The sequence below is a fragment of the Hypanus sabinus genome, chromosome 22 (genome assembly GCF_030144855.1).
Source record: "Hypanus sabinus isolate sHypSab1 chromosome 22, sHypSab1.hap1, whole genome shotgun sequence".
NCBI classification, from domain to species: Eukaryota; Metazoa; Chordata; class Chondrichthyes; order Myliobatiformes; family Dasyatidae; genus Hypanus; species Hypanus sabinus.
Window position 1 is genome coordinate 38,698,116 of NC_082727.1, and position 26,046 is coordinate 38,724,161.

The 26,046-nt window shown below is 42.6% G+C and overlaps 1 protein-coding gene across 21 annotated transcripts in view; it reads right to left on the reverse strand.

The window, feature by feature from the left end:
• The window catches only part of ppp1r3cb (protein phosphatase 1, regulatory subunit 3Cb), a 273,775-nt gene that overhangs the window by 238,533 nt on the left and 9,196 nt on the right, over window positions 1-26,046 (reverse strand). Inside the window, exon 2 of one of the 21 annotated variants that reach the window (XM_059947541.1) lies at window positions 6,842-6,903. The exons of the other annotated variants lie outside the window; for them this stretch is intronic. The gene's annotated coding sequence lies outside the window, so the exon portion shown is untranslated. The remainder of the gene's footprint in view (window positions 1-6,841; window positions 6,904-26,046) is intronic. 21 annotated transcript variants of the gene reach the window in all.

The window sequence follows — 26,046 nt, forward strand, 5'->3', positions numbered from 1 at the left end:
CAGAGAGCAGCTAAAAAAAATCATTAAGGAAAAATGAGAGCAAACTAGCAAATAATATCAAAGTGGATAGTAAAAGTTTTTTCAAGCATGTTAAACATAAAAGAAATGAAACTGGATATAGGACCACTGGAAAATCAGGCAGAATTAATAACCAAGGACAAGGAGATGGCTGCTGATGTAAAATGAGTATTTTGCATCAGTCTTCACTGTGGAGGACACTTGCAATATGCCTGATGTTGTGGTGTGTGAAGGAAGAGGAGTGGGTGCAGTTACTATTACAAGGGAGAAGGTGCTCAAAAAGCCGGAAGACCTAAAGGTACATAAGTCACCCGGACTACAGGAACTGCACCCTAGGGTTCTGAAAGAGATAACGCAAGGAATTGTGGTGGCATTAGAAATGATCTTTCAAAAATCATTGGACTCTGGTAGAGTGCCAGAGGACTGGAAAATTGCAAATGTTACTCCACTCTAAGACAGGAGGAAGGCAGCAGAAAGGAAATTATAGACTAGCCAGCCCGATCTCAGTGGTCGGGAAGATGTTACAGTCAATTGTTAAGGATGAGGTGATGGTGACACAGGACAAGACAGTACAAAGTCAGTATGGTTTCCTTCAAGGAAAATCCTGCCTGATGAACCTATCGGAGTTCTTTGAAGAGACTAAGTCGGATAAAGGGGATGCAGTGGATATTGTATATGTGGACTTTCAGAAGGCCTTTGACAAGGTGCCACACGAGGCTCGTTACCAAGTTAAGAGCCCGTGGTATTACAGGAAAGTTACTAACATGGCTAGAGTATTGGCTGGTTGGTAGGAGGCAGCGAGTGGGAATAAAAGGATCCTTCTCTGGTTGGCTGCCAGTGACTAGTGGTGTTCCACAGGTGTCAGTGTTGGGACATTTCTTTTTATGCTGTATAAAAATGATTTAGATGATTGAATAGATGGCTTTGTTGCCAAGTTTGCAGATGATACAAAGATTGGTAGAGGGACAGGTAGAGTTGAGGAAACTGATAGGATGGAGAAGGTCTTGGCCAGATTAGAATGGGCAAGAAAATGGCAAATTAAATACAATATTGGAAAATGCATGGTCATGCACTTTGGTAGTAGAAATAAACATGCGGACTATTTTCTAAACGGGGGGAAAATCCAAAAAATCTGAGATGCAAATGGACTTGGGAGTCCTTGTACAGAACACCCTGAAGGTTAATTTGCAGGTTGAGTCAGTGGTGAGGAAGGCAAATGCCATGTTAGCGTTCATTTCAAGAGGTTTAGAATACGAGAGTAGGATGTGATGCTGAGGCTTTATAAGGCACTGCTGAGGCCTCACCTTGAGTATTGTGAACAGTTTTGGGTCCCTCATCTTAGAAAAGATGCACTGGCATTGGAGAGGGTCCAGAGGAGGTTCACAAGGATGATTCCAGGAATGAAAGGATTATCAAAACAAGGAACATTTGATGGCTCTGGGTCTGTACTTACTAGAATTCGGGGGGGGGGGGGGGTGCTGTGTGTGTGTGTCTAGAACCTCATTGAAACCTTTCGAATGTTGAAAGGCCTATAACAGAGTAGATATGGAGAGGACGTTTCCCCACAGTGGGAGAGTCTAAGACACAGGGGCACAACATCAGGATAAAGATGAGGTTCATTTCTTTAGCCAAATGGTGATGAATTTGTGGGATTTGTTGCCACATGCAGCTCTGGAGGCCAGGTCATTGGGTATATTAAGGCAAAGATTGATAGGCTCTTGATTGGACATAGCATCAAAGCTTACAGGGAGAAGGCCGAGAACTGGGATTGAGGAGGAAATAGGAAAATAAAAGGATTAGCCATGATTGAATGGAGGACTGGACTTAATGGACCAGATGGCCTAATTCTGCTCCTATGTATTATGATCTTATATATAAAAAGTCATGCAAAAAGTGGGATAATAGTGAGCAAGTGTTCATGGATTCATTGTCCACTCAGAAATCTGATGGCAGAGGGGAAGGAACTGTTCCTGAAACATTGAGTGCATATCTTGAGGCTTCTGCATCTCTTCACAACATCTCACCTTGTGCACCAAAAGGGCATCTGAAACGCTGAGGGCAAAGCATTAAAAATGAAATTGTTTAATATCTGATGAAAGAGAAAAGCTTAAATAACAACCTCCACAAATTATAATTGAGTGAAAAAGGTACAAGCAACCTCCAGCCTGTAATAAATGAAGTGTTCTCTTTACCAGTTTTTGTTTCGCAAGTTATCATAATCAGTCCAAACAGTCTATACATGCCCTGTGCTTCTGCCACAACTACATGTTTTCACTTTGCATACTTTATGAGAATCAACATTTACTTTAAGTTTGTTAGTAAAAATATATAAATACATGTGGCAGAGAAGAGTGAATCCATACGCAAGTATACCCTGTATAAACATATGCAGGGGTGGCACAGTAGCATAGTGTCAGCACAACACTTGACATTACAAGTGACCCGGGTTCAATTTCCCACCCCTCTGCCTGCAAGGAAATTGCACACTGTCCCCTTGACCGTGCCTGTTTCCTCCGAATGCTCCTGTTTCCTTCACAGACCAAAGACTGTCAGTAGGTTTGAGCAATGCTGGAGGAAATCAACAGACGATGTTTCATGCCTAAACCCTTCCTAGATGCTGCCTGGACTGCTGAGTTCCCCCAGTATTTTGCTCGGATTTCCAGCATCTACAGATTTTCTCCTGTTTCTGGTCAGTAGGTTGATTGGTCATTGTAAATTGTCCAGCAACTAGGATAGTATTGCTGGATGGCATGGCTTGAAGGGCCGTTAGGCCCTACTCCATGCTCCATGATAACTAATAAACTATTTCTCTATGCTAAAGTGCACAGAATTGTCCACAAACCCTGACATAACCTCATGGTCTCTGCACTGTCACCAGAGGATACAAAATATAGGCAATTATTCAGTACTAACTACAAGTTTCTCTCATCACAATTTATGCAACAATACATGCAAAGACACATTTTCCCCCAGCACCCCACATAGAATTTACACCAATTTGTATTGTACAAACAATGGCATTACAATTCCTCTAAGGCCAATACTGTTATACTCCCAGTTGTCATTTTAATCCATTGAAAGCATTAGGATGTTTATTCAGTGTACCCCAGTGGATTTCTATGTATGGTTGGCTGAAGAAGCTAGCCTGGAGCTATGATTTTTTTCCTCCTATTCCCTATTCATTAACAAGAGTAAGTATGACAAGAAGTCACTGCAAAAACTGATGTTCAATTTACTTGGTACACTATGATTGTTAAAAATTACATCACCAGAAATCCAAATAGACATAAAGATTAAAAGTTTTTGTGTTTTGCGAAGTTAAGTAATTCTCATTTCATGGCAAAATTATGTTGCTGGGATCAAGATCTGCAAGTTCAGATGTTGAATCTTTTACCAAAAGATATTAGATCTGATTCCCGTAATAGGTGCTGGCTGATGCACTGAATGCTTCCGGCATTTTCTGCTTTCATCTTTGTGTGCCTCATCCTCAGACAAATGCCTTGAAGTAATGAGTAGCATCACAATGGGAGGTTTGGAAAAAGAGTGGAAAAGAGGTAGCGGTTTGCAAATTACAAGGGATTTTCTTTATTTTCCTTACAAGTCCCTGTTGTAATTAATTACAACATTATTACTAATAATGTAATTACTTACATCATTGTTAAAACCACAATTGTCTCAGTTACGAGGCCCAGTGCATCAACTTTAATTGAGGGGTGTGGACTTTAATGCTGAATTTCGCACGCATCACTTCAGTGTTGAATTGCCAAAACACAGCAGGATTTGTCAAGGAAAAATGTCAAGATCAACAATTTGTGGTACAGCTTAAATCATAGCATTTATGTTTTTCAAGTTTATCATTCAACCATACACATGTATACAACTAAACGAAACATCATTCCTCTGTGCTCAGATAGTTCTACTATTTGACTGTCCTGCTTATTAGGCTGTTACCACAACAAGTATTCCAGTAGTATTTCTCAAGAGTTGGCTCTAATGTCCCCTGAATACAATAAGACAGAGCATATCCAAAATTAGACAGAACACTTAGGTTTCTTTAAACTGTTGGTACGAACTGTTACGCTATCCAGAACATTTGACGTTACCTTATCATAAAGCACAATACATGACTCACCTGTCTAATAAGTATTACAAATATGAGCAGGTGGAACCAGCTTTAAAACACCATACAAGATGGATATTTGTGTTGCTGTACATAAAGGTCTTTAGTTCAGAGAAAAAAGTTCCCGAACATAGAGTACCATAAGTTGATTACTCAGCATTGCAAAAATCAAATTTTCCCGAAGGCAGATTATTCATTAGGTATAGGAGAGGTTTATCATTCCTTTTTTAAAAAAATTATAGTTAGCCTAAATACAAGAATACAAGTACAATAAAAGAAAACCTGCATCAAACATAATCCTGAACCAGTGCAGATAACTTCAATCAAAACTCTGAACTGATTCTGCAACTCACTTTCAAAGACTCTTTACCACTCCTGTTCCCAGTATTATTTTATAATTTCAGTTTGCCTTTTGCACATGGGTTGTTTTTCAGTCCTTATGGTCTAATTTATGAAAAACTTAACATAAGACATAGGAGGATCAGCAAGCCATTCAGCCCATTAAGTTTGCACTAGCACTTGGATAATATTTTTTCTACACAAACCCATTCTCCTCCTCTCTGACCTTTGATGGCCTTACTAATCAGAACTCAAACTCCACTTTAAATATACCCAAATAGTTGTTCTCAGCCATGAGACAGTGAATTCCACAGATGCACCACCCTCTAGCTAAAAAAAAACCTCCTCATCCCTATTCCAAAACAGATGTCCTAATGAAAGAATGTCCTCTGGTACTAGACCCTCCCACAACTGGAAACATTCTCTCCACATCCGCTCTCACTGAGCCTTTCAAAAGCAAATAGCTAGATTTTAGTGAGATTCCATTCCCCTCACCCCCCCCCCACCCCATTTTCTAAACTCCAGCAAATACATGTCCAGGTTGTTGTGTGAACAAAGTCACCAGAGAGAAATAGGTGGTAGATACGAAATAGACTCTTACTCACAAGAGACACAGCATATTGAAGCCCTTTTGGAGGTGGAGGCCTGCACAACCTAACATTATAAGACATTTGATAAGCTAAATATCAAAGGAGGATTCTATATTGACAATGCATTTATAGTGCTTCCTTTAAACTATATACAACTTGCACACCTCCTTCAAACCCACATGACAGACATCCAAATGATTGTTAAATCAGCTTCATCTGATCTTCCAATTAACTGGTTCACAGCCCTTAGGAACCCATTGTCCAGAGCAGCGTTTTAAATTTAACCTTCAGTCATATTCAGATCTGAAGTTTGGTGACAGAAATTAGTTGCTGAAGTCAATGTTCTGCTGTACACCTCAAGTCCAGAATATGCTCTAACACAAAGCTATCAAGTTCTATTACATTTCTTTTTCTGTAAATGAACAAAAGTGAATCTCAAGATAGTGTATGGTAAGATGCACATTGATAATAAATTCAATTTGAATAAAAGAAATAAGATAGCTCAACGTAGTACTCTACTTGGTCCTCTTTTCTTCTTGAGTTAATCAAGAGAAATATTGTCTATTTAACCAAGGATCCGCCCAGAACATTCACTTTAAATGATTTCAGAAAAGCATTGCATTTTGAATGACATTAGTACTATTCCTTCAAGCACACTGGGCTACACAAAATGCTTATTTCACTGTCAATATCCATGCTTTTCAATTTCTGAGCTCTTTCTTCCAAGATCATGATAATGTGGCTAAGCTGGCTAAACAGCACAAAAGATTGACCTCATTATGCACAGGTGTAAGGAACTGGCTTCCTCACAAAATGAGATATCCATCAGGCACCATTGCCTTTTCCCAGGCTTTATCTGTTTTGGGTCCATCCAATCTCGCTTACTAACAGACCACTTCCTCAATACAGAGTTACAGTGGTGCATCAGCTAGTGATGCTACTGCTGGTCACCACCAGTTCAACTCTGACCTCTGGTGCGAAGAGCCAGCCTGAACAGCCTCCTCCTTTCACATTGTATGTAAGTTTTAAAATTAAAAACAGTTCAAAACCTGTATGATCAACAAATGCAGAAATAGCTTTTGAACTATGCAGTGCTTCAAAAGGGATTTATTGATGTTGTACTCATAGGTGGCTAGGCCTTTTCTGCATCAATGCAAGGGCATTAACTGTACTAGGAGCATGGAGATTTTTTTTAAAATGAGAGCATTGAAGTGCTTAATCTACTACTTTACTATTACCGTTGGCAGAAGTGAACCAGGCCTAAATGTCTGCAAGTAGATGCATCCAGTGGGAGTTTTTATTTAGAGATACAAGGCTGAAAAGGCCCTTTGAGCTACGTGCCCCGGCAACTCACAACTTAACCCTAGCCTAATTAGGGGACAATTTACAACCACCAATTAACCTACTAACCGGTACACCTTTGGACCGTGGAAGGAAACCAGAGCACTGAGAAATCCCACACAATCCACAGGGAGGATGTGCAGACCTCGTAAGGATGAAATCAGGATTGAACTGTCACCCTGAGCTGTAATAGCCGGGGCTAACCTATAAACAAGCCCATGTTAAATAAAATAAGATGGTTTGATGTACTTACAAGTTACAGCAAACTACACAATTATCCAATTGTACTGTGCACCAACATTACAGAATCACTCCAAGGTTTTAAAAAAAATTAAGCTCATTGTATAATTCACATTTTTAATTAAAATCATGTTTGACAACATTAGTCACAACATTAACGGCAATAGACAAGTGGGCAAGATTCCACCCGTACCTCAATCCAAATTTTGCAATTCCTTTGGCTTTGCCTGTCAAGCTCTCCAATACCTCTGAATGCTGCAAACAAGCAGAAACAAGACATGTTGCTTCCTCTCAGCATTGGCATTTCAATTATGAGGCCCAATTTTGGCCATATTATCATAACCACTTTAATTAGAGAAATGGAAAAATCACTTCACAGGACAAATTTACGCACAACTTCCAAATAGCTGCTGTTTGAGATTACAATATATTACGGTTGTCACGTTCTCCTTCGGGTGTAACGAAACGCCGAATTTAACGTCCGGATAAACCACAGTTAATAAGAACCAGATCGCAGTAAGATTAACCATTTACTGTTCACTCTTCACATTAACATATGGTGAAAACTGTTGATAAAACAATACAAGATTGATACAGTATTTGTTCCTTCCTTAATATCACATTTCAAGTGTAAATACTTGCAAAGGTGACTATAACTACATTACACTAAGGTGCAGTATACAGGGAGAGTTTACCTGCTCCATTGACTACTTTAAATACACTTCCATGCAAACTATCCGCGACTCTTTAACTAACGAAAGCATAAACATTATCTACCGACGTTACCTCTAACAGGATCAGCATTAACATCTTAGTTCAATATATCGATTATCTATTAACTTACAGCGTTGCTCTCACTGTGATTTCTCATGCCTGCAAAACTGCTTGTGCTCAGGTGAGCCTCGTGGTGAGCCCCCACCCTCGCGCTAATTTCAAACCGGTGTTTTCCCACAAGACGCGGCGAAACCGGATGTGACGTCATCGCATGCCGATATATTTTACATGCAATGAATATACTTTAAACACTTCTAATTCTAACTAGAAAATACTATTGAATGAATTACTAAGCGAAAATATTATAAACTAAATAACTGTCGTAAAGACAGCACAACGGTACCAATGACATAAATAGGTTCCGCAAAGTGAGCTCAGGGAGTTTGGTGCTCCAGGTTTGTGGTATCAGAAGCGTTGCCCATGCAGCGTGCTAATGAGGCCAGTAATAGAAAGATCATGCAGTTCAACAAGAAGCTAAGGAGATAGTTTAGGAGGGAGGGCTTCAGATTTTCGGATGATTGGGCTCTCTTCCAGGGAAGGTGGAACTTGCACAGAAGAGAGTGTTTGCACCCGAACTGGAGAGCGACTAATGCCCTAGTGGGAAAGTTTGCTAGTGCTCAACAGGGGTGTTTAAACCAGAGCTGCAGAGTACCAGAACAGATTGTGGAGAGGTTGTGAATACGGATGTTGTTAAGACCTCAAAGTCAGGATTGAAAAAGGTTGAGCATGATGCAACTAATATTCTGAGCTACATATATTTCAATGCAAGAAGTATTGTAGGAAGGCAGATGAGCTCAGGATATGGATCAACACATGGAATAGTGACATTGCAGCCATTAGTGAGACTTTGTTGCAGGACGGGCAGGACTGGCAGCTCAGTATTCTGGGGCTCTGTTGTTTTAGATGTGACAGAGAGATCAAAGGGGGAGGGTTGGTATTAAAAGTCAGGGAAAAAGTCATAGCTGTGCTCAGCCAGGACCGCCTGGAGAACTCGTCTAGTGAGTTATTATGGGTGAAATAAGAAAGGCATTACCATGTTAATTATTATAGATCATCCAACAGTCCATGGGATTTAAAAGGAATAAATTTAAGAGAAATCACAGACAGCTGCAAGCAACACAACATTGTTACAGTAGGTGATTTTAAACTTTCTACATATTGACTGGGACTTCCATATGATAAAAGGAGCAGATGAGATAGAGTTTGTCAAATGTGTTCAGGAAAGTTTCCTTCATCGGTACATTGAAGTTCCAAAGGAAGAGAGTGTGATGCTGGATCTGCTCTTAGGGAATGAGACAGAGCAGGTGATACAAGTTTGTGTAGGGAAACACTTTACATTTAGTAATCATAATGTCATTAGTTTCAAAGTAAATATGGAAAAGTATAGATCTGGTTCACAGGTTGAGATTCAAAATTGAAGAAAAGCCAAATTTGATGGTATCAGAAAGAATCTGGCAAGTGCTAATTGGCACAGGCTGTTTTCTGGCAAATGTGTTCTTAGTAAGTGGGAGACCTTTAAAAGTGAAATTTTGAGAGTACAGAATAAAAAGGTAAAGATAACAGGTTTAGGGAATCTACAAGGAACAAAATTGGTCCTCTGGAAGATCAGAATGGTAATCTACAGGTGGAGCCAAAGAGATGATGAGCTCTTAATGAATTTTCTGTATCCGTATTTACTCAGAAGACACACAGAAATTCTATAGAAATGAGGCAAAGCAGCAGTGAGGGCATGGATCCTATACAGACTACAGAGGAGGAGGAGTTTGTAATCTTGAGGTAAATTATGGTGGATATATACCCATGGCCTGACAAGGTGTTCCCATAGGCACTGTAAGAGGCAGGTGCAGAAATGGCAGTGGCCCTAGCAGCAACAGTTGAAGTATCAGAATTGGAGGAGAGCTAATGTTTTTCTGTTGTCTAAGAAAGGCTCTAAAATTAATTCAGGAAATTATAAACCAGTGGGCCTGATAGCAGTAGTGGGAGGGTTATTGGAATATATCCTAAGGGGCCAGATATGAATACTTGGATTGACTGCGACTTGTTAGGGATAGTCAGAATGGCTTTGTGTGGAGTAGGTCGTATCAAAGCTATTTTAGAGCTTTGAGGAAGTTACCAGGAAAGTTGTTGAAGGCAAGAAGTTGGATGTTGTCTACATGATCTTTTGCAAAGCATTTGATAAAGTCCCACATGGGAGGTTGGTCAGGAAGGTTTGGTTGTTTGGCATTGAAGAGGAGGTAGTAAATTGAATTGACATTGGCTCTGTGGAAGAAGCCAGAGAGTAGTAGAGGCAACTGTCTACTAACTGGTGGCCTGTGACTAGTGGAGTACAGTAGGGATCGGTGCTAAGAATATTGGTGTTTGCTATCTATAATCAATCTGGATGACATCTAGTTAACTGGATCAGCAAATTTGCAGATGGCACCAAATTTGGGGATGTAGTGGACTGATAGCCTTTCTTTCTGAGCTTGCAGCTGGACCTGGACCAGCTGAAAAAATGGCAGATGGAATTTAATGCTGAAAAGTGTAAATTGTTGCACTTCAGTAGGATCAACTAGTTTAGGTCTTATACAATGAATGGTAGGGTGCTGAAGAGTACAGTAGAACAAAGGAATTGGGAATACAGGTCCAGAATTCATTGAAAGTGGCAGCACAGGTAGATGGGGTCACAAAGAAAGCTTTTGGGACATTGGCCAAAAATCAAAGTACTGAGTACTGGAAATGTGGTGTTAGATTGAAGTTGTACAAGACATTGGTGTGGCCTAATTTGGAGTATTGTGTACAGTTTTGGTCACCCACCTACACAAAACATGTAAATAAGGTTGAAAAAATACAGAGAAAATTTGCAAGGGCGGAGCCAGGAACAGAGAAGCTGAGTCAGTATGAAAGATTACAAATTATAAGGAAATGGGCTGAAGGACCTGTTACTGTGCTGTACTTTCCTATGACTCTAAAAAATATCTAATCTAGATTTTAGATTTTGCCCAAATAGCTACATTTTTGAATATTTCCATGAAACCAGCTAATTCAGACAGCTGCTAAATTGGGCCATAATGTACTGGTCCTGATATGTCCAAATCAACAAAAAATCTACTGTAAATAGAAGCTAAAAATAGAACCCATTGGAGATACTAAAATAAGTTTCGTAACACCTTTAACAGTAAGCATTTTAGCAAAACTTAAAAGCAAATTGCTTTCTAATCTTATTAACAGTTCAAGACTCAACCACCCAATGTGATATCACTTTGGTAGCCAAAAGGACTTGGAAGGGGAAAGCACACAAATTCTGTTTAAGTCGACACATAGCATTGCTGAAAGCAAGTCGGCCATTCCGAACGATTGGTAGCAAAGCCAACTCACCGCTAACTGCAAAACTAGGCCGATCGATTTGGAATGTATTGAGTTATTAAAGAGCTAAATCACAAAATGGAGGCACACCCCAGCAAGGAAAGTTATTTTTTAAATATGTATCTTAAATATGTGACTGGTGCTGCCAAGTATGCACACAATTTTTCATAAGTTATTTCATGAGACAGAAAATTAGATGTAAAGCACAGGTAAATACAAACAATATGGAACAAACAAGATGCAGATGCAGGGTATCTGAAAGGACGAGCAAAAATGCCAGAAATTCTTGGCATGTCAGAGACACAGTTAACGTTTCAGATCAATGCTTTCAGCAAAAAACAGATTTCAGTAGTGTTAACATTTCTCTTCATAAACCACCCTATTTCCACACATTATTTTTCTGCAAGCCTCACTATGATTTAAAATGAAATAAAAGTTAAATTATATAGCAAATAAGATTCAAGTAAATTTAAGAAGCAGTAGGAAATGGACTTCGCAATTGCTTTCATCCTCTTTTTGGCATCAGAGTCTTATTCCATTGAACCAAGTACTCAATTCTATTCACTACCTCGGGCACAAGTTAAAATTTAATTTTATTATCTATTCTCATTTTTGTTCTTGCCAGTAGCATGACAATCAAAATTCTGGGCTTGGACTTAAAGTTCAAAAGTTGTAGTGCAACACAATTTAACAATCGGGATACATTTTCAATTCTTGGATTTCCCAGCACAAACTGGGAATTTCGCCCCTCCCACCTCTCAATGCCACCACACACACCCTTCCATTTTCCAGCAAACCAGCACCATCATTCTTAACTCACACAAATGACATCTCTTCCACTAGTTTCACACAGGAAAAAGTTTTACAGTATTCAATATATATTTGGGAATTAAAGTGTTAAAATTTAATAAAAACACAGCCCTGGGATTTCCCCAAACCATGCCTTGGGAATATTTAAAACTGGTACAGTAGCGATGGGGTACTTTTTTGGGGAAAGACTTAAAAATGTGTCTTATTTGAACTTTATAGTATTCAAGGTGGATAATTGAAATAATGCAGCAGCTCCAAAACTGATGTTAAAAATACTACTTTGGATGTAAAATGCAAACAGTTTCAAATTTGAAAATTCAATTATTCCCACAATAGCCAAAATAAACTGTTAAGGGCAAGAGAGTAAACTTCAGATTTCAGTATTAAATTTTTAACTGAATGAATTAAAACAAACTGGGTACTTTTCTAAACCTCTTCCATTTTCAAGAGGCATAATAAACAAGACCAAAATGAGACAGGAGCCACAACAAGAATATTGGTTAAAAAGTCTAAAAAGAGGAAAAGAATCCTGAAACAAAATTTAAACCCTGAAATACAAAGAGAATTTACTAATCAGATCAAAGTTACTCAAGTATAAAATCAGCAATATTGTTTTTGAATTATAAATACACTTGACACCAAGTGCCTGTATTCAGCTCTCCACAACTCTGCTTTCAACTTTGTTAATGGTGAAATGTAAACTTGAATTAAACACAGCATGGACTTAATAGGCAAATTTTACCAACTGTTCCCATGTCAATGAATAAGCAAATTAAGCATCCCTTCAACTTGGTATCTATTTGCCACAGCAGAAATTGCCTAACAATCTATTTCAAATATTAATCCAAAACTTCACTGAGGCAATGCAGTTTCACCTTCCCTGGTATGTACACAACTGAAAGCACAACCTCAGATTGATTCATACAGAGTCAAAACAATACAAGGAAGGAAATATTCAGGAATGTGTAGACGTAATCAATCATAGGGTAATGGTAGAAGAATTAAATCCAAGGACACAGGCAGCTCGCAAAGAAGTGCATATTATATTTAAGTTCCCCAAGTCTGAAACTTAATACAGCACCTTAATAATGAAATACAACTCCGGAATAAATTTAATCCAGCCAGAATGGATTAGGTTCAATAATCTTGGCAAAAAAAAACAAATTGTAAATTGTAACCTACAGGTGCAAAATTATATTTAAAATAGCTAATATAATCTTTACAATAGATTCCACACTGCATGTGTCTTATCAAATTATACAAACAGCTTTACAATATCTTTCACAAACAGCAAATAGCAATTCTAGTCGAGTATAGTACATTTAGTGCACATCTCTAGATTCTGCCCAACTGAAAGTACCACCATCAATTTTAAGTTTATGATGGCATGAGTTTGCATTGCAGGTATTAGAAAATACTGAAGTTGTAAAGGCAGACAAGCAAGAAGTTTGCAGTTACATTATATGCATGGAGACCAATGCTTTTAGTGAAATCAAATCTATATATTTTAATAATCTCAAGTCACATCTTGCAGATTACTAGTAATGTTGATGTGGAAGTGTTAAGACTCTTACTGTCCCTTCCTAAACTCCTGCAACTCACTTCATTTCATTGAAAAAGACATTTTATTAAATGAACTAATCGGTTAAATTGAAGGAGCTGATTAAGAAATTAAAGGGTTAACTTAATAATTATCATCTATTACTACACAGAAGATCTGGCAAAACGTACACATGGGTTCCACCTTGCCCAAATGCTCAACTTAAAAGTAAATTTATCATGCTTTTTGTTTACATTCCAGATTGCAACTGCACTGCAATGCAACATGCTGTCCTATGCATTCAAACTACTTTGCAGTTCTTTCATTGAGTATGCACACCGATATTCCACTTGGGGAAAGTACAGCCAACATCAGTGGCAGACCTGCATCATAAAAAGCCTCTACTGAAAACCATTGTATCTCTATACAGACATACTGACAAAGCCAGAGATAAGTAACAATTCCTATACTTCAGAAATGAGTCAATTGCATAAAATCTGATAACATTTCAGACTGTTGTGGCTATTTTCAAAAATGCAAAAGCTTAATTGTATATCAGCTGTTTCTTAGATAAAAGTATAATCTGCATATTTAACAATTATTGGAGATAACCTTCCGCAACATGCAAGGGAGGCATGGGCAAATAAAAGTGTGGAATTTGACTAATCTAGAAAGTATGGAGCCTGTGGTACAAGTAGTGCACCAGATGAAGCACATTTCTAAACAAGCCCATGATGACTTGTCACTAGATTTGTACTATCAGCTGGTATGCTTGCCTGTGCTAATTTCACAGCATGATGGGTGCAGACTGATTGCATTACATTCTTTATTTCCTCCTCTGCCATTTCAGCATAACCTGCACTTGCAATGTTTCAGAAACAATCCACATTATCTGAACAGCAGCTTGCTAAATGCAGAGATAACTTTAAAACATCAATCTTCAAATTTTCCAAGGGATTCTCATGAGTGTCAGAGGGAGCAACAAGGACATATGTGACAAAGTTACACCATAAAGACAAATGAAATTAACTTCATACTAAAATATGCAGCATGAGTTTTTAAAAAATCCTTCAACTGAATAATATTTCTATTTTAAATGGAAACTTCTTAGTTGCTCCAGGGATGAAACTATCCTGTATACCCATGTCAGGGCAAAACCAGAAAATGAAGGTTATACCACTTTAAATTGAATCATGAAATTTGCAGCGTAATTGCTTTCAACATAAATAGTGAATGCCTGATTACATAATCTAACGACAATTCCATTACATGATAATGATCAACCCTTGTGGACAAATCTATTGGTAGTGGGTATGACATGTGCGCTAGCATGGAGGTCAGACAGAATGATTTTGCTGATCTCATTCTCATGCACCACCTCCCCAGACCCCAATTACCAATTCCACTCGATCCCCTTCACTGGCACAGCAGCGTAGTGGTCAACACAATGCTTTACAATGCCAGAAACCCTGGTTCAATTCCCGTTGATGCCTGTAAGGGGTTTTGGTCTCCCTGTGGCTGTGTGGGGTTCTTCCAGGTGCTTCGTTTTCCTCCCAAGTTCAAAAACATACTGGTTGGTAGGTTCATTGGGCATTGTAAATTGTTTTGTGATTAGGCTAGGACTAAATTAGGGATTACTGAATGACATGGCTCTAAAGGGCTATTCTATGCTGAATCTCAAGAATCTTCCCATCACTTAATCCATCTATTGTCCTCAGCATTCTAATGCACCCATTCTTTACTGGGCAGTAAATGTACTCTTTGGGGACTCAGTACATTTTATACATTTAATAGAAGTTGAAAATATTTACCAACTAAGAGAATAATAGCAGTGCTAAAGCTGATTAAATCAGTAATAGCACTGATTGGTCAAAATTATATCACCATGAATAAAGGAAGGAATTTTAATTGGAAGCCTCCTTATAATTAATAAACAAGTGCAAATCTCTGAATGTCATTTGAAATTATTCTAGTCCATTTCTTCCAGACTGTGGGAAAACACTCCTCTTTCCTGCTTTGCTCAGCCTTGCTATTTCACTGTACACAAGACAACCTTTCTCTCCTGTCAACTTCATAGCAAATTTAAGCATGTAGGAGTTAGAGATGAGAAACAATGGTTACTTATTTCCTCCTCCTTTTCATAAACTAGTGCCATCCCTTCATGCTTGCTCTCAAGTTTATACCATCTGATTTAGCACAGAACTTTGATCATTGACACAAGGCAACCTCTTATCATAATCAAATATTCAACAAGAGTTTCATAATGTACAAGAAATGTATTGACATTGCCAACATTCACAGGGTGTTTGCAGCAATACAGCTAAAAATTCAACCCATTGCCACCTGCCTGATATCAATTAGAAGTGAGGAATACCAGGCCTTACCTGTTCACATCCTATGCAAGCTTCATAAAGTTGGTATTGATGCAGCTCAAGTCCCAAATACAGAAATGTTTACTGTAGTTTAGGGATATTAAATTATGTTTTATCCTCAGCTGGAGTTTAATATTTAACTTAATGCGATCCAATTCCCTTAAACTCAATTTGTTACATTTCCCATATCTTCAAAATCATTAAAGTGTTGCTAACATCACTCAGATTTCAATCATGCTCTTGCCTGAACTATAAAACGTACTCATGTTACTTTCATGATGCATGCTCCTCAATGATAGATACAAAGTAAACAATAAAATTCTTAAAATAATCAAGTTTTAAAACTTTGAAATTTAGACCTACAATTGAGTGAAACTTTAAATGTATTCCTGGTTTCCTTCTACTTTTGTTTCCTCTTCTCCTGAAATCTGATACCAAATCAATAACTCAGTGTAAAAAAATACTTAATGGACAGCGAAGTATTTCTTGAAAAAAAATACATTGCAGCTCAAAACTACTATAGCTTTAAAACAATTTCAACTTTTGGCAATCCTTTTTGATTACAAATGGCACCAGGATTCACAGGTAAAAGATTAAAGTTGGTTGAATTAAAAATATTTGAAATGTCTTGATTTACAGGAAGAATTGAACGGAATTTGGCTATTTCCATTCCCAGAATTGAAATTAAAATGCAAAAGCAAAACACTGCTACTACCAGAAAGTCAAATTAAAAACAAAATGCCGTAAACACTCAGCAACATCTAGAATTACAAAAAAGCGGGCTAACCTACCAACTATTTCAACCACTTGGTTAAGTTCACATTACTGATGAACCACCATCATGCATCATCCTAATCTCAGAAGTGTCATCAGCTCTCCATGTTGCAAAATTCTAATTCTGAACTGAGGGAGTACTTTCAACAGAAGAATGCAGTGGCACAAGATGGTGGTTCATTACCAGCCCTTGAAAGGAAACCAATGATAGGTGATAAATTGATTTTAATCCAAGTTATTTCAAAATTTGAGTCCACAGAATGCAAGCTTTCAACAAGGTTTATGCTGATGTGAAGAATATTTTTTCAAAAAGGCATCTCTAAGGACGTTCAAATACAGAGCTTTAAACACAACACTCATTCTGCACAGAAATTGTTAACTCTTGGTTTTGATGTCCATTATTTGATTTATACGTTTATCGTTAACTTCCTTTACAGAGGGAACTTAATCTGTTGAAAATGCTACAAGACTGTCAAGATCAACAAGCAGAAATTAATCACTTTGGGAAGATTTAATTACAGGTATCCTATTATATATGCAGATTCATAAATTTTAATGTACTTCAATTAGTCTATAGATGCAGAGTCATGATGCAAAAAAAAAATGTCAGGCATCTGTCTGCTTCACCAAATGCTGTGCAATCTGCCAAGTTCCTCCAGCCATTTTGTTTGCTCTAGATCGCGGCATACGCAGTCTCAGGTCTTCAATAACCGGAAACCTATGTTGGAAGGGGAATGGGTAGACATGTACAGTATTTCTTCTGCGCAAACTCAAGGAAATCTGCAGATGCTGGAAATTCAAACAACAACACACACAAGATGCTGGTGGAACACAGCAGGCTAGGCAACATCTATAGGGAGAAGCACTGTTGACGTTTCGGGCCGAGACCCTTCATCAGGACTAACAGAAAGGTAGTAAGAGATTTGAAAGTAGTGGGGGGGGGGGAGTGGAGGAGGAAATGCGAAATGAGAGAAGACCAGAGGGGGTGGGCTGAAGCTAAGAGCTGGAAAGGTGATTGGCGAAAGTGATACAGAGCTGGAGAAGGGAAAGGATCATGGGACGGGAGGCCTCGGGAGAAAGTAAGGGAGGGGAGGAGCACCAGAGGGAGATGGAGAACAGGCAAACAACTAAATATGTCAGGGATGGGGTAAGAAGGGGAGGAGGGGCATTAACAGAAGTTAGGGAAGTCAATGCTCATGCCATCAGGTTGGAGGCTACCCAGCCGGTATATAAGGTGTTGCTCCTCCAACCCGAGTTTGGATTTACCATATCCTCTATTGTCAAAATGTATCCTTGGCCTCCTCTATTGTCAAAATGAATCCAAACTCAGTTTGGAGGAACAACACCTTATATACCGGCTGGGTATCCTCCAACCTGATGGCATGAACATTGACTTCTCCAACTTCCGTTAATGCCCTTCCTCCGCTTCTTACCCCATCCCTGACATATTTAGTTGTTTGTCTGTTCTCCATCTCCCTCTGGTGCTCCCCCCCACCCCTCTCTTTCTCCTGAGGCCTCCCGTCCCATGATCCTTTCCCTTCTCCAGCTCTGTATCACTTTCGCCAATCACCTTTCCAGCTCTCAGCTTCATCCCACCCCCTCCGATCTTCTCCTATCATTTCGCATTTCCCCCTCCCCCCACTACTTTCAAATCTCTTACCATCTTTCCTTTCGGTTAGTCCTGACGAAGGGTCTCGGCCTGAAACGTCGACAGTGCTTCTCCCTATAGATGCTACCTAACATGCTGTGTTCTACCAGCATTTTGTGTGTGTCAGTATTTCTTTTGATTGTTTCCACAATAAGAATCAGGTTTCATACCATTGGCATATGTCGTGAAACTAGCATTGCCTGCCCTGCTGCCCCAAAACAACATTAAAGTATATAAAAAATATACTTAAAAAAGTACAAAAAGAGGGGAGAAACTGAGATAGTGTTCATGGATTCATCGTCCATTCAGAATTCTGATAGCGAAGAAGCTTTGCCTGAAACACTGAGTGTATGCCTCCAGGCTCTTGTACCTCCTGCTTGATGGTAGCAATGAGAAAACAGCAAGTCCAAAATGCTGGTGATGGGTTTTGCTACCTTTTAGAGGCATTGCCTTTTGACGGTGTACCCTATCCTGGGCAGACCAGTGCTTATGAGTTTACAACTTCCTGCAGCTTTTTCCAATCCAGTGCAGTGTCCCTCCAGATCAGTCAGTGATGCAACCAGTTAGAATGCTCTCCACTGCATCTGTACAAATTTGCAAGCGTCTTTGATGGCATACCAAGCCTCCTCAAACTCCTAATGAAATATTGTCATTTTGTAATTGCATCAATATGTTGGGCCTAAGATAAATCTTCAGAGATGTCGACACCCAGGAACTTGAAACTGCTCACTCTTTCCACTGCTGATCCTTTGAAGATTAGTCTGTGTTCCCTCAACTACACAATCAATTCCTCAGTCATATTGATGTTGACTACACTTCTGTAGGCCTCCTTGTCACCATCTGAAATGATGCTAGAAGTTGTGTTGTTCACAAATTTATAGATACTCTTTGAGCTGTGTCTAGCCACACTGTCATGGGTGTAGAGAGAGTAGAGCAGTGGGCAAAGCATGCATACTTGAGGTGCACCAATGTGGATTGTCACTGAGGAAGAGATGATATTCTGATATGCAGAGACTGTAGTCTCCCAGTTAGGAAGTCAAGGATCCAGTTGCAGAAGGAGATAAAGGGAGATAGTAGATTAAAACCGAGGGTGGTATTGTGTTCAACACTCAGTTGTAATCAATAAACAACAGCCTGACATAGACGTTACCATTGTCCAGGTGATCCAAGGTCAAGTGGAGAACCAGTGAGATTTCATCCACTGTAGACCTAATGTGATTGGATAGATGTGTTTAAAAGTTTCACTGGCAGGTACATAGAAAATAAAATATATGGTAAAGAATATATAATTAAATTATTTAACAAACTAGTTTCTTTAAACCTGTACGTAGAATTTTTAAAAATCTATTTGTGGAATGGCTCTTCATGGCATCTGGAGAAATGGAAACAACTGCTATTTATAGTTTGAAATGTCAAAATCTAAACAAAACTTGTTAAAACATAGGAGAATTAGTTGCAATACAGACCAAATGTTTAAATATCATTGTGTAGCGCCTCATTTCCTAGCGTATCCGAACCGACTCACAATTAGATAGCCTACGGGGGTTTGCGAGCACAGAGCTTTGGAGCCTCTTCGCCATGGGGGACCGGTTGACAGAGGCTTAAAAGTGAGGCTGAAGTTTTCGAATAAAGTTTTTCCTTCGACTGCAGTTACCGACTCCGTGTCGTAATTTTAGCGCTGCGTGTAGCACACCGCTACAATTGGTGACCCCGACGGTCCAAACGATTTTTGGACCAGAAATGACCGACGCCGCCTCTGTTCATGCGGTTTCGTTGAAACTGCCGGGTTTCTGGACACAGCGCCCGGACCTATGGTTCCAGCAAGCCGAAGCCCAATTCCACGTTCGCCGGATCACCTCAGAAGACACCCGCTACTACTACGTGGTGGGCTCCCTCGACCAGGACACAGCTGCCCAGGTCGCGGAGTTCGTACAGTCGCCCCCGGCAGACGGCAAGTACACGGAATTCAAAGCCCTGCTCCTCAGGACTTTCGGACTCTCACGGCGCGAGCGGGCTGCCCGTTTACTGCACCTGGATGGCTTGGGCGACAGACCTCCATCGGCTTTAATGAATGAGATGTTGTCTCTGGCCGAGGGACACACAGGCCTCATGTTTGAGCAGGCATTCCTGGAGCAGCTGCCCGAGGACATACGCCTGCTGCTGTCCGACGCGGATTTCAGTGACCCCCGGAAGGTGGCAGCCCGGGCGGACTTGCTGTGGAACGCCAAAAAGGTGAGCGGGGCGTCCATCGCACAGATCTCCCAGCCACGCTCCCGGCAGCAAACCAGTCCAGGCCCGGCCGCAGAGCCCACTAACCCCCGGCCCAATGACCACTGGTGCTTCTACCACCAGCGGTGGGGCGCAGAAGCCCGCCGTTGCCGCCCGCCCTGCAAGTTCCCGGGAAACGCCAGGGCCAGACGCCGCTGATGGCTACGGCGGCTGGCCATCGGGATAGCCTCCTGTATGTGTGGGATAGAAGGTCGGGACGCCGGTTTTTGGTCGATACTGGGGCTGAGATCAGCGTTTTACCTCCGACGAGTTACGACACCCGCAGCAGGGCACCGGGTCCCCCCCTGAGGGCCATGAATGGCAGCACAGTAAGGACCTATGGCACCCGTCGGGTGCAGCTACTGTTCGGCCCCAGCCAGTTCACGTGGGACTTCACACTGGCCGCCGTAGCCCAACCGCTTCTGGGTGCGGATTTTTTGCGAGCTCACAGCCTGCTGGTTGACCTGCCCAGGAAGAGACTGGTACACGCCGAGACCTTTCAGACGTTCTCCCTGGGCGCGGCCCAGTTGCCAGCCCCTCACCTCGGCTCCATCACGCTGTCCGACAACGACTTCACCAGGGTCCTGGCGGAGTTCCCATCGGTTCTGGCACCGCAGTTCACAGCAGCCATGCCCAGGCACGACGTACAGCACCACATCCCGACACAGGGACCACCCCTCCATGCCCGTGCTCGGCGGCTTCCCCCGGACAAGCTCCAACTGGCGAAGGAGGAGTTCCAGAGAATGGAGGAATTGGGGATCATCCGGCGGTCCGACAGCCCCTGGGCTTCCCCCCTGCACGTGGTGCCCAAAGCGACGGGGGGCTGGAGACCGTGCGGCGACTACCGCAGGCTGAACGAGGCTACCACACCGGACCGCTACCCTGTGCCGCACATTCAGGACTTTGCGGCAAACCTGCACGGCGCCCGGATCTTCTCCAAGGTCGACCTTGTCCGAGGGTACCATCAAATCCCGATGCATCCTGACGACGTCCCCAAAACGGCTCTCATCACCCCGTTTGGCCTCTTCGAGTTCCTCCGCATGCCGTTCGGCCTGAAGAATGCCGCACAGACGTTCCAGCGGTTAATGGACGCGGTGGGACGGGACCTGGACTTCGCGTTCATCTATTTGGATGACATCCTCATAGCCAGCGGCAGTCGTCAGGAGCATCTGTCCCACCTCCGTCAACTCTGCGCCCGACTGAGTGAGTACGGTCTTACAATCAACCCTGCCAAATGCCAGTTCGGACTTGATACCATTGACTTCCTGGGCCACAGGATTACTAAAGACGGGGCAACCCCTCTGCCCGCTAAGGTAGATGCGGTCCGCCACTTCCCCCGACCCACCACGATCAAAGGCCTTCAGGAATTCGTAGGTATGGTCAATTTCTACCGCCGCTTCCTCCCTTCAGCTGCCCGGATCATGCGCCCCCTGTTCGCCCTGATGTCGGGTCCGAGCAAGGACATTACCTGGGACGAGGAGTCCGCCGCCGCTTTCGTTCAAACAAAGGAAGCTTTGGCTGACGCCGCAATGCTAGTACATCCCAGAATGGACACCCCTACCGCCCTCACAGTGGACGCATCAAACACGGCAGTCGGTGGGGTGCTGGAGCAGCTCATCGCAGGTCGCTGGCAACCCCTGGCGTTTTTCAGCAAACACCTGCGGCCACCCGAGCTCAAGTACAGTGCTTTTGACCGGGAACTGTTGGTGCTCTACCTGGCAATCCGGCATTTCAGGTACTTCCTAGAAGGTCGGCCCTTCACCGCGTTCACGGACCACAAACCGCTTACCTTTGCGTTTACGAAAGCATCCGACCCCTGGTCATCCCGCCAGCAACGCCACCTGTCCTACATCTCTGAATACACAACGGATGTCCGGCACGTCTCGGGTAAGGACAATGTCGTGGCGGATGCGCTCTCTCGCCCTACCGTTCATGCCCTTTCCCAAGGGGTAGACTTTGAGGCACTGGCAGAGGCACAGCAGGTAGATGAGGAGATTCCGAGTTACAGGACTGCAGTCTCTGGTTTGCAGCTCCAGGACCTCCCCGTGGGCCCAGGTGAGAGGACCCTACTCTGTGACGTCGCCACCGGCCAGCCCCGTCCGGTCGTCCCCGCAGCCTGGCGGCGACGTGTTTTCGACTCCATTCATAACTTGGCGCATCCCTCCATCCGGACAACTGTCCGGCTGGTTTCCAGCAGGTTCGTTTGGCACGGTCTCCGCAAACAGGTCAGTGAATGGGCCAGAACGTGCATGCACTGCCAGACGGCCAAGGTTCAGCGGCACACCAAAGCCCCACCGCAGCAGTTCCATCCCGCCCACCGGCGTTTCGACCACATTCATGTGGATATCGTAGGCCCCCTGCCAGTGTCGCGCGGAGCGCGTTACCTCCTGACTATCGTGGACCGGTTCACAAGATGGCCAGAGGCGGTCCCGCTCACCGACACCACCTCCGAATCTTGCGCCCGAGCCCTGCTCGCCACCTGGATATCCCGCTTTGGTGTACCAGCCCACATTACCTCCGACAGAGGCGCCCAGTTCACCTCCAGCCTGTGGTCAGCTATGGCCAGCCTTTTGGGGACTCAGCTGCACCACACCACTGCCTACCACCCACAGTCGAACGGGCTAGTGGAGCGTTTCCACCGTCACCTGAAGTCGGCCCTCATGGCCCGCCTGCGAGGAGCCAACTGGGCAGACGAGCTTCCCTGGGTCCTTCTCGGCATCCGCACAGCGCCCAAGGACGACCTGCACGCCTCGTCGGCCGAGTTGGTATACGGCGCGCCCCTGGCCGTCCCCGGGGAGTTCCTACCAGCCCCGAGGGGGCAAGAGGAAGAACCCGCTGCAGTCCTGGGCAGACTTCGCGAGAAGCTCGGTAACCTGGCCCCCATACCCACTTCACAGCATGGGCGGCACCCGACCTGCGTACCCAAAGACCTACGGAACTGTAAGTTTGTGTTTGTACGAAGGGGCGGGCATCGGCCACCGCTGCAGCGGCCATACGAGGGGCCGTTTACGGTGCTCCGGAACAACGGGTCCACGTTCGTGCTGGACGTTGGGGGGAAGGAGGAGGTTTTCACGGTGGACCGCCTCAAGCCGGCCCATGTGGACCTGGCGCAACCGGCCGAGTTTCCGGCGCCTCGGCGCAGAGGCCGACCTCCCAAGCAGGTTCTGGCCCAGGCTGTGGACATTGGGGGGTGTATCGCCGGTTCTGGGGGGGGGGTTATGTAGCGCCTCATTTCCTAGCGTATCCGAACCGACTCACAATTAGATAGCCTACGGGGGTTTGCGAGCACAGAGCTTTGGAGCCTCTTCGCCATGGGGGGCCGGTTGACAGAGGCTTAAAAGTGAGGCTGAAGTTTTCGAATAAAGTTTTTCCTTCGACTGCAGTTACCGACTCCGTGTCGTAATTTTAGCGCTGCGTGTAGCACACCGCTACAATTGCATGCATTGAATGATCAAAATTATAACAAACTAATGTTTTATATTTAAGTTACTTAACAGCAAAAATACTGCAATCAATGCTTGGTGTATTTTATTTCAGTCAATACATTTCTCATGAGAAAATATTTAATGATTATTTAATGATCATTTTGAATCACTTGCTCAATTAGTCAGCATTTTAGAGCAGAAGAAAAAATGCAATTCAAGCACTGATATATTAAGATCCAACTTCTCACTTAAGCATTCAAGTCCCAAAATGCCAATAACCCAAGCAAGAGGTTAAGTACAAAAGGTGAATAATCTTTGCTTAAATAAGATACAAAGCAAAGGGAAAGAAGGAAGCATCTACCCAATTTGGATTTCCCGCCTATTCCACAGCCACAGGACAATGCTGGGTCAAACAGGTTCATGAAAGAGCTAATGAAATTGTAATTATGCAATAGATGGGAAGGAATGCAAGAGGTACAATGTGGTGTTAAATCAACAAGACACCAATTGTTTAAGTTTTCAGTGGAATAAATGCTTCATGCAATTAAAATTTGCCTGGGGGCCTCAAACCACACACCTGGATGCTTACTGTGAATCAGAAGCAAAATTAGTGAAGCAGACATGTAATCTCTCTGCCCCAAACTCCCAGTTGCAACATCTCTCTCTGTCAACTTGCATTGAAGGAATGCAGTTTGCTGACTAATAGTTTCAGGATGCCTCAGGGTCTAAGAGAGCAGGTGCATACTGTGGACTCTAGTCTGGTAGGGTAGGCGGGGGAAACATCCTGAAAGGTGACCTTGCCTTCCTGTCTCAATTTCCTGCAGTATCTGATGCTCTCGGCATGGTGTTTGATCCTCCAAAGCCCTAGAGAGTTTTAACATTATAGTCGATCTATGACTATACAATGAGGCGTAATTCCCAATTAACCAATCATCTATCCATGCTAGTGCCTTTCCTGTAAGACTATGGGCTCACATCTTGTTTAGCAGCCTCATGTAATTTTGGCTTCTCCTCTCAAATCGCAGGGTCAACTCTTATCATAATATGGATCACTGCCTCTGGGGTGGGGGGGGGGGGTCATTTACCTTAAGGTCCCTAATCAAATTTATTTTATTGCACAACATCAAATCCAGAAATGCCGTTACCCTACTGGGCTCGACCACAAACTGTTTTTATATTTTAAAAAATCTGATAGGAAATCTATAAATTCCTTCTCTTGTGATCTAGTGCCAACTGGATGTTTAGTGGACCTGCATATTGAAGTCTCCTATGGCTGTTATACCATAGCAAGGGCTTGTAACAGGCAATCTCTTACTGTAATGTGTACCCCCACCCCTGGTGACTGTTTGGAGGCCAGAGTACAACTCCCATCAGGGTCTTTAGACCCCTACAGGTTAACTTGAACCACAAGGATTCTACATCTTCTGATCCGATGTCACTTTCTTCCCCCCCACCAAGGATTTGATTTCTTTTTTTTTTAAAAAGAAACCCCTTCTGTCACATAACTGCTTTATTGATTGGTATATACACTTGCATATTTAGTTCCCAGCTGTGATCTTTCAGCCACAACCAATGCCATTGATCTTTTAAATGTGTCCCAAGCCATATCTACCTTCATTGCTGTAGGCATTCAGTCCTGCATTCACCACCCTCTTCTTAAGTTTGTCTCTATGTTACCCATTAAGATAAATTCATAACCTTTTCTAAATTGACTTTTTAAAATATTTGTAGATTTCATTAACCTCCCCTGTGCTCTCCTTCCCTTTATTTATTCTTATCCAATGAGTACCCACACCCCTCACCCGCTACCATTTAAAGTTCTATCCACAGCCTTGGTTATGCTATTCGTCAGAACCCTGGTCTTAGCATGGGGTTAATTAGAGCCTGTCCCATCAGAACAGCTCCCTCCTTCCACAATACTAATGCCATGTCCCATTAATTAAAACCCACTTCCTCCACACTAACCTTTGTGATAACCCCCTAAACATATTGATCCTGCACCAATATGCATGGGGCTCAGGTTTTACATTTTTGATTTTCAAATTCCCTCAGCAGGCCCTCATTCCTTGTTCTGCTTAGATCACTGGTATCCACGTGGACAACCAGATATTCCCCCCCCCCCCCACACTCAATAAGCTTCTGCAGATTAAATTAGATATTCTAAACTGAGGTACCAGGCAGGTGACACTGCCTTCACGACTCTCGATATCATTGTAGAGAATTGTCTAGTCTGTTGACTATTCCATCCCCAATTACATCATTTCTGTCTCACCCCCCCTTTGAAAAAAGTCCCTAAACCATTGCTGCAGGAAAGATGAGCAGCCAGTTAATCTGCACATCTTTTCTGCGGCCCCCCACTCACATTCACCCGGGAAATTCCAATCTCAGACATGTTGGACAAGTTCAATGTCTGAGGCTCCTCCAGCACGATCTCTTTGATCC